This window comes from Suncus etruscus, chromosome 1 (assembly GCF_024139225.1).
Source record: "Suncus etruscus isolate mSunEtr1 chromosome 1, mSunEtr1.pri.cur, whole genome shotgun sequence".
Lineage (NCBI taxonomy): Eukaryota > Metazoa > Chordata > Mammalia > Eulipotyphla > Soricidae > Suncus > Suncus etruscus.
In genome coordinates, this window is record NC_064848.1 from 107,261,188 (window position 1) to 107,271,419 (window position 10,232).

At 33.9% G+C, this 10,232-nt stretch overlaps 1 non-coding gene across 1 annotated transcript; it reads right to left on the minus strand.

Annotated features, from left to right (window-relative positions):
• Window positions 1–9,389: 9,389 nt before the first annotated feature.
• On the minus strand, window positions 9,390–9,496 carry LOC126026180 (U6 spliceosomal RNA). Its single transcript, XR_007501584.1, has one exon. It is a non-coding gene; the product is annotated as a U6 spliceosomal RNA (small nuclear RNA).
• Window positions 9,497–10,232: the final 736 nt, after the last annotated feature.

Genomic DNA, 10,232 nt, shown 5'->3' on the forward strand with positions numbered 1-10,232 from the left:
AAAGACTTGTAATTCACATTGGCCTCAATAAACACTATTAAAAAATAAAAGGAAAATAAAGTGTTTAAAATGGTTTCTTCCCCAGTAACAGACTAACAATATTCATGTACACATCTTTGTTCATTCCCGCTTATTAAATATTATGAAAATTTCTGTATGAGTACTTAAGACATTGGATTCAAAATGCTAAGGCTAATAAATTTCAATGGTACACAAATCATCTATCTTCTGTATCTAGAATTTTGGTGTTTTATTATTTATTTTCTGAACTTAAAAAGGGGCTCCAAAATAGTTTCCAGAGGGTATTCCTGGTGATGAATACCACCCATAGTGACATCTCAGTGCAATGACTAGGAGATGCATGCAGCTTGGAGCCTGTGGTGCACAAGATACCTGCACTACATCCAGGATGTTTGGGGACCTTCAGAACTACACTCAACAATGATTTGGAAGCCTAGCAGCTAGGAATCAAGTCCCAGGTGGCATTTATGCCTAGTGAACACTATAGTCACTGCATTATAATCTATCATCTGGCTCCTAGTTTTTAAGTAAATTTGCTAATATTTTGGAAATGGAATACTAATCAAATTCATAGGTTTGTATATTTCCACATTGGCAGCTTTGCCAATGTAGGCTTTGGCTTTCTACACATTGAAACTAAATCATTTTCTCAGAAAAATACTGTTTTTGGATAAAATTTCTACCACTTTAAATGATGTCCATCTCAGTGTTTACCAAATTATAAATACAAGCAAGATGCCAATGAGAATATTGTTCTTATTTTTCAAGAAACTCATTTTAATCATATATTTGACTCTGATACTTGTTCTATATAGACAGATAATTTTAACAGCACAAAGCAACTTAATTGCCACTTACATCTATTAATTTTTGAAATAATAATTGCCACCATAAACTATACCAGAGATAGGTGAAGGTTTGTTGATATCTCTGTAATTTTTATTAACATCAAGTAATTCCAATGCCACTGCTTGGAACCCTGTTGCTTGATATTTCTGTAATACATTATGAATCAGTCTTCTTTCAGAGGCTGCCTGACTGTCATCTCCTGAGAAAAGTAGAAAATGCTGGAAGCAGAAGTAGATAATATTTATATCTCTTAGTTGTTCACAATACTGAAGCATTGAAAAGGAAAATGAGCATAGATATGTGGACATGGATACAAAGTACATACTAAAGGTGTGCCAGTGCTAGTGCTGGTGGTGGTGTTGAAGTTACCTGATCATTACAGGCGGAGAAAGTAATGATGAATGAATGAATGACAAAGGTGGGCAATTTATTACAATTTTTGTTACCTGTTAAGAAGAAAATCCACACTGATAGACCATTCTGTTTGATAGATATGCAACTTCTATTATTTATGCCTCACTAACAGTTTGAGTTAATCTTTTTGATTCCCCAGTCAGAGAAATGTTACCTAGAGACATTTTAATAGTAACTAAAGTATGATCATTCCTATGAAAGCTCACTGAAAACAGTTGAAAAAGTCTGGTCATTGCATTAGGGAGAATGGAGGGATTGTGGTGGTTGCATATTATGAGCTCAGAGCGACTCCTGTTATCAAGTCCACACTCTGTTGACACTTTTTTTTTTGACAAGAAAGCACTCAGAGCTGCTGCCAGAAGTTTTCATTCATGTCAGTTCTTCTTCCTATTGTGAGACCCCAGTCTGGAGAAGATTCTAGAATGCTAGATATTTTCTTATGTCATTCTGTGATGTCAATTTTCTTTTATTTTCTATTGCTTTTGTTAAAATGGCAGTAGCCAGTCTTACTAAAGACTGGTCCATTAATGATAATGAATACATATAAGTTCAGAATTTTGTTTAACTTTGTTCTATTTTGTTTTGCTTTGAGGCCACACCCAACAGTGCTTAAGCTTAGTCCTGGTCTGTGCTCAGAGATCATTCCTGAAAACTTAGGGGAAATTTATGGTGTACTGAGGATCAAACTTAGCACAAAAGCTATGTACAAGGCAAATCATTTATGGCTAAACACTCTGACTATGGATTTCAGAGTATTATTACAATAGTTTAGTAGATTTTCTTTTATTTATTCTGTTGGAAGTTTGTAGAGGTTTTTCCTTGATGCCTCTAGTTTTCAAAAAAATTTTTGGTAAAGATTTCTTAAAATAAATTTTCTTTTACTGTTCCATCTCCTTTTGAATTCCAGAATCCATGTCATAACTTTCTGATACACATATCTTTAAATTCTCATTTTTGTTTTTTGTATTTTTTTCTCATCTTGTTTCAGTGTATAACTCTTAGTCATATCATTTGATATTTCTCTTAATTTTGCATTTTTCATTCCATAATTCCAACATAATTTTGGGTTTTTTTTTGGGCCACACCGAATGATGCTCAGGGGATACTCCTGGCTATGTGCTCAGAAATTGCTCCTGGCTTGGGAGACCTTATGGGATGCCGAGGATCGAATCGTGGTCAGTTCTAGGCTAGTGCTGGCAAGGCAGATGCCTTATCGCTCTGTGCCACCACTCTGGCCCCTCCAACATAATTTTTAATGTCATCTCAAATTCCTGTTACATTATTATCTTTGACAAGTTTTCTTACTTCTTACCTCAATTATTACTTTTTGAGTAGATTCAATTTTCTACAACTTGGTTGAAATGAAATACAACTACTTATGTTCCAACGACTACTTTTTTTTTTGTTTTGTTTTTTGGGTCACATCTGGCAGTGCTCAGGGGTTACTCCTGGCTTTATGCTCAGAAATAGCTCCTGGCAGGCTCAGGGAACCATATGGAATGCCAGGACACAAACCACTGGCCTTCTGCATGCAAGGCAAACACCCTACCTCCATGCTATCTCTCTGGCCCTCCAATGACTACTTTAAAGGTATTTTTCTATTATTTATTGATTGAGCTATCTCAAACTTCTATATTATTTTGAATATTGAAATTATTCTCTAAGATTAGGCATTTATTTCAAGAAAAATTTCTTTTGATATTTTTTAGAGCAAAGTATTATCAAATGACTTAGCTTCATCTTAACATGATCTGTGTGTCTCTTTGATCTTGGTTCTTATTATCTTAGAGGTGATCTTGCTTGTGTTTTTCTAATGCAATGTTTTTCAAAATTTTTTGCAGAAGGTCTAAGCAGTGGTTCAAATACCAGCCTTTTATTTTATTCAGACTTGTAGGTTTTGTCTTCCTTGTTCTGTTACTGCTATGGCCTTGCCTAGTTTTTTTTCTTTTTTCTGCTTCTTTAAGTTTGGATTCCTGGTGCACATATTATATGCATGAAAAAATGATGAAAAATTTAGAGAAATATGTTCAGAGTTCCATTATTACCTTTCTATGATTCTGTCTTAACTGTCTGTGTTCTATCAGGTCTTTTGGTTCCTGGATAATTTATCACCCTCAGTCCCACTTTAATCTAACTATCCACTTTAAACTTCCAGAAGTGCTAAGCCACTGATCTGTTTGTGCTAGCTACAATGATGCAAAAATGTGGGGTTAAAATTCAGTGAAGGATTTTGGATTTATCTTAATGTGATTTCTTATCTCCAAAACTTAATTTCTCAAATTCTATTTGCTTTAATCAGTCTTTGAATGCCTTGTAATAGCTATTGTTTTTTCTTATCTATAGCATTTATCAATACACCAGCAGGAAACTTATCTTCTATAAACTTTCCCATGGCAACCAGAAATAAACATAGTTTGTACTGTTTGCAGTCATATCTTGTCATATAGTTAAAGAAGATTAGATTTTATTATCTCACTTACAACTAAGCAGGCAAGAAAACCATAAATTAAAAAATTAGTATTATGGAGAAACATATAGAATAAATAAACTAAATGCTGGTGATAAGAAAGGAACAAACAGGCCATCCCACATAAAACTAATAGTCTAGTGAATTAGGACTGTCACAGTAGAAACAGGATAGTTTTATTAACTCGGCCTTAGAGGAATTTTATGAAAATAGTGATAATTTATAGCTGTAGGCAAAAATTCATAGTACTAGAAAAGGTAATTGAGAAAAATCTCTAAGTATCTGGTTAAGTGCTTTATCTGCCAGAGCAGTTACATTACTTTTGTAATTGTAGTATTTGATTTCAAAGTTTTACTTCTTCGCTAAAATTTAGAGACTGCTTTTTGGATTTTGGTTCTTATATTCAATCCACTTACACTAAGTGTTTTTTGTTATTGAAATTGGATCCAGACTTCAACTCACCTTCAACTCTGCTGTCACAATCTGGACCACTTTGTAGTGATCTAATTTTGTTTATTTTAATGTTGAAACTTGGCTACAGTATTACTACATGAAGTCTGTAATCTCTCTCTCTCATCATATGTGTATGTCAATATATAAAACAAATGATTGATAAGGTGAATATTTTTCTTTTTCGCCTGTTTTTAGTTATTGGTCCATGCCCAGTAGTGCTTAGGACTTACTCCTGGTATTTTACTAAGAGATCACTCATAGAGGTATTGAGGGGATTATATATGGTTCCAAAAATCTAACCTGTGTGTGTGCAAGGCAAAGATTCAGCCCACTATTCAATTTCTCCAGCCTCTAAGGTAGAATTTCTAACTTGAGATTTATGAATCCTTAAGTGATCATTCAATATGCTAAAAGTGATTCATAGTTGAATGAATTATATTAAAAATATACTTTTTGTTTCATGGTTGGGGTTGTTGCACTATGCTTAGGGGTTCTGTTTTTTTAAAGTACAATATAGCTATACTATGGAGCTATTATGAAATTATATTAACTTATATAAGGTTAAGTTTAGAACAATTGAAATACTTTAGGTTTTACAAGCCATACAAATCATTGATACACAGACCATGCAGTTGAAAGCTATCTTGGAAGGAGACGGTAGGATAAGCCCCTGCCCTGCTGAAACTAAATTTGATATATCAATCACAAAATTATTGCTTTACCTATGGCCCTGCTTCATTACTCCTATACAATTCTCTGCAGAGACACCAAACTGACCAAACTGGAGATATTTGGGCTGATATCACCAAGACTTTTTTGGAGTGAGAGTGGGCATCATCCCCCTGCTTGGCAGCTGAAAACACACCCCATAAAACCTCAGTAACAGAAGTAGTACTTGAAATTCCTGGACCATGTGCCAATTGAGGCCACACAAAAACTTCATTTTTGTTTATTACTTATCATCTCCATAGGAACACACCAATTTAATTGGAACACATCAATTTAGATGCCAATGTGTACCTGAAGTCATTTAATGTTCAGTAACAGAATAATCAGTTAGCAACAAGATCTTACTAAACCTTCTACAAGAACTTAATGACCTTATTGAATATCCAATAATTTTCACACATCTGCTTGTCACTGTCACTTGTTACTTTTTTGATCTTCTATTATTTCTTATTTTTTTCTTTTTTTCTTTTTTCTTCTTTTTCATTTTTGGTTTTTGGGTCACACCTGGAGGCCATCAGGGGTTACTCTTGACTCTGTGTTCAGAAGTTGTTCCTGGCAGGCTCTGGGGACCGCATGGGATGCCGGGAATTGAACCGGAGTCCATCTGGGGAAGGCTGCATGCAAGGCAAATACCCTACCGCTGTGCTAATGCTTTGGACCCTTTTCTTAAAATAATTTTTCTCTTACTTGATGAAAACAAATGTATTATGTCAACTCTATGACACATGTTCTTTAAATCAAGTAAATTAAAATATTAGGTTTTAAACACTGACTATATTTATATGTATTTTATATTTTATGACAGAAACCAGTTTCTGTTTGTTTGTTTGTTTTTGGATCACACCCGGAAGCACTCAGAGTTACTCCTGGCTCTGTACTCAGAAATCACTCCTGGAAGGCTCTGGGACCATAAGGGATGATGGGATTCAAACCACCATCCATCCTGCCTCTGCTGCTTGCAAGGAAACCGCACTATGGCTGTACTATCTCTCCAGCCCAGAAACCAGTTTTTTAACTTCATATTTATCAATCGTACAATTCTAATCTTCTATTTACTAATCAAGACTTAACTTTAATTTTACTGGAGCCTTATTTATAATTTTGTGAACATTATTCTTTATGATTATTAATTCTTAAGATTATTCTATAGGTTTTTTGCATTCACTCTTTTGGCTCCAACTCTAAAATTTAGCTTTATTGTCCTATTTCATATTAATGTATGCCTTTTTATGACTCAGACCTAATTAGAAATATGTGACTATAAAAATTTGAAATAATTGTTATCTTTCTTGATTCCTTTCAAGTCAAATATCTTATACTAAATCATTGAAAAAAATATCTTCATCTCTGTTACCAACACATGTTAATTCTTGCAAATATTGTTGAATTGTATGTATCCTTGAAAAACAAAAGGGATCTCTGAGAAGATCAAAATAACAAAATTTCAGTGGTATGAAGTAAATAGAATAATATAAGAGAGTTGGTGGATAGGAATTTGGAAAATTGAACTCAAGGATCTAGTGGAACTATTATAATACTTGGGGCAATGAAATACGAATACAACCTTAACAATGAAATCCAGAATTAGAGAATGCAATAGCTGGTTTAATATCAAGACAAATCTAGAAAACATAAATATCAAGCACTGATTTATGAAGGATAAACTAATACATAATATTGATCTTCAGTTTAATAGGACTAACTATATCTTTCTCGTGGAACATCTTTTGAGATTCCTACATGTAGTTAATTTCTTCTTGTCAGATTCTCTTTCTATCTGCCAACACCCCAGACAGTTTGAATAATATTAATCTAATCTACAGCTCCCCAAAAGAGGCTCAAAGCTATTTTAAAAAACACAAATAAGCATGTATGTCTTTGAAGCTGAAGGTTTTCCAAAGAAATGTGCTCATGCCAAATCAAACTTTCAACTCTGATGTTTTCACACTTAAAACTTTGCAGTTTCATGGTATGCAAATCCAAGAAAACCACAACATGAAAAAAAAATTTCAGCACTTCATGATGTGAAAGGATAAAGAAGTGAAACATAACATTTTGATTAAAATGCAAATAAAATCAAATAAAGGTGCAATTTATTGTCATAATTATTGCAACAAAAACCTTTAGTAGTTTTAAGTCACAGTAATACTATAGAAAGCATAACTCATGGTAAAGAAATAATTAAAAAATGATAAATGCTAAATTTAAGCGTGCACAAGAAATTTTATAAAGGCTCTTGAGGGAACATGATTTTAAAGTTAAAAATAAACATTGGTTTTGTGAAATTGAAGTATATACCATAATTGAATTTTCTTCAGTCTGTTTCTGTTTAATAGTAAACAAGTACTTCAATTCTTAAAGATTTTTTTGAGTTTACATGGTCTTCCTTTCTCTTGGACAAATAGGTTTAAAATTATACAAATGCCCTTTTGCCTTTGTATGTTCTTTAACACTCTCATAAAATATGTAATTTGACTGTATTTTTAATATATTTATTTATTACTTATACTGCCATGTAATGATCTAGGAGCATTATAGTTGATTTTTCTTCAGCATTCTATGATTTTAGGTGCTATTATAAAACCCACTTTATAGGTGAGAAAAAAAACAGTAGCATAGAATATGAATTTTATAATTTATATAATGTTCAAGTGACAAGATTGAGATTTATACATTGACAAGCCCCTATCTGTGCTTTTGATGATAAATTGGATGCCCACAATTTCTTATTATTTAAGTTTGTCTTTCAATCTAAAATAATCTGGCTTTCATTACAGCAATATCCATATTTGCTAGGATCACCAAATCTTTCCTAATTGTCAAATTCTTTGAACAATTTTCTGAATATAACAAGATTAATTTCTTTGCCATAATTGGTATTATTATTTGCTATGTTAAAAACTCTCATTGGACTGGAGAAATAGCATGGAGGCAAGGTGTTTGTTTGCCTTGCATGCAGAAGGACAGTGGTTCGAATCCCAGCACCCCATATGGTCCCCTGAGCCTGCCAGGAGCGATTTTGATCATAGAGCCAGGAATAACCCCTGAGCACTGCTCGGTGTGACCCAAAAATCTAAAAGAAAAAAAAAAACCTCTCATTTAATGTCCATAAAAACACTCCATGCCCTTCTTACCTTACTGCCATTATTTATTTTTTTAAAGTTTCTTTCAAACATTTCTCTATTTCTCTCAACCTTTTATATTTGATTATGATTTCACTTTCTTATGTTTGTATATATACCTTTGATTTTGGGGCTGCATCTGGCAATGTTTAGAGCTTAGTACTGGTTTATATCCTGGCAGGCTCAAGAGTCCATATTATAGGATACCTAGGTCTAAACCTAGATTGATCTTATGCAAGGCAAGGGCCTAGCCCTTTGTCTTCTTATATTTATTTATTTATTTATTATTTATTTATTTATTTATTTATTTATTTATTTAGGTTTTTTTGGGGCCACACCTGGTAACGCTCAGGGGTTACTCCTGGCTATGTACTCAGAAGTTGCTCCTGGCTTGGGGGACCATATAAGACATCAGGGGATCGAACCGCGGTCCGTCCAAGGCTAGCACAGGCAAGGCAGGCACCTTACCTTTAGCGCCACCGCCCGGCCCCATTCTTATCTTTATTTTAATCTAGATGTTGATTCATATGTTTGTTCTCTGAAAATCTACACCTGATTGTAAATGCACAAATTGTGTGTTGGATTTACTTCTCTGGCACACAATTTTGAGTTAAAGAAAACTGAAAATTAATTTGAGAGTTGACCTTATTTTTTTCTCTTAAAAATAGAAGAAATTTTATGTGAAAATGTCTTTCCTATACTAGAATGATTATCACTAATCTTTCAGCTATAAAATGAAGAATATCATTGATCTTTCAGCGAGAATCCGAAGCCAAGAAATATCTGTACAAATAGAATATTAGTCTAACAATTTTTCTTAGTTTCTTCACTACCTTAGCCCAACTTCCTTGGTTTGTGTCATGTTTCACAATTACCACTCTAGGTCCAGCTAAGCTTTAGCACTCAACTTTTTATCTTTATCATGCATATATATTTATATATATCATTTTATTTATTTATTCACTTTTCGGTTTTTGGGCCACACCAAGTGACTTTCAGTTACTCCTGGCTATGAGCTCAGGAATCACTCCTGGCTTGAGGGACCTGGGATGCCAGGGATAGATTCGTTCGTCCTGGGTCAGCTGCATGCAAAGCAAACACCCTACTGCTGCACTATCGCTTCTTAAACTTCTTTTATAATCATTCACATATATATAAAGTGTAGCAAAGAAATTGAGCAGTCCAATGAGCAGTTCCCCAATAAAGGTCAAATTGTAAACTAGTATTCATTTAATGATAGTTTTAGTGCTGTTCATTTCATATGTGTAGATATATATAATTTTAATTTTAAACTTTCCCCATCAATCTCTTGTGTGAAATTTCATTTCTTTTGAAAAAATATGAAACGCTTCATGAATTTGCCTGTCATCCTTGCGAAGGGGCCTTGCTAATTTTCTCTGTATTGTTCCAATTTTACTATATGTGCTGTCAAAGCAAGCACAAAACTTCATTCTTTTTAAATATAGTGTATGTTAGGTTACATGGCTACATTAGTGTTCACAATTTGTGCTTGTAGTGCACAAAATTACTGCCCCTTCACCACCATCAAGGGCACCGTGACTATCCAACTGGTCTAGTGTCTCTTCTAATATACCGTTTATCCCCTATCTGCCTCCCATCTCCAGTTGCTAACCTCAGTTCTGTATTCAAAGTCTAAGGAGTTTCTATCATCACTGTCTATTCCTTTGTTTTGATTTTTTATATACATCTATGAGAGAGATCACTCAACATTTGTCTATAACATTTGATCAATGGCACTTACCATGACCTCCTAACTTCCTTCAAGTTGTAGCAAAAAGGCAGGCCTTCCTTTATTTTCTTGACCTATGGCTAAACAATATTCCAATGTGTCCATATACTACAATTTCTTTAAATTTTTTTATTTTTAGGCCACACCCAGTGTCGTTTAGGTGTTACTCCTGGTATGTGCTCAGAAATCGCTCCTGGCTTGGGGGACCCTATGGGACACCTGGGGATTGAACCATAGTCAGTCTTAGGTTAGCACATGCAAGGAAAATGCCCTACTTCTTGGGCCACCACTCACCACTCTGGCCCCTATACTACAATTTATTAATCCACTCATCTGTTATTGGACTTTTGAGTTATTTCCATTTCTTGCTATTTTAAACACCATTATAATGAACAGAGATGTATATTATTTTCAATTAATGTTTTGG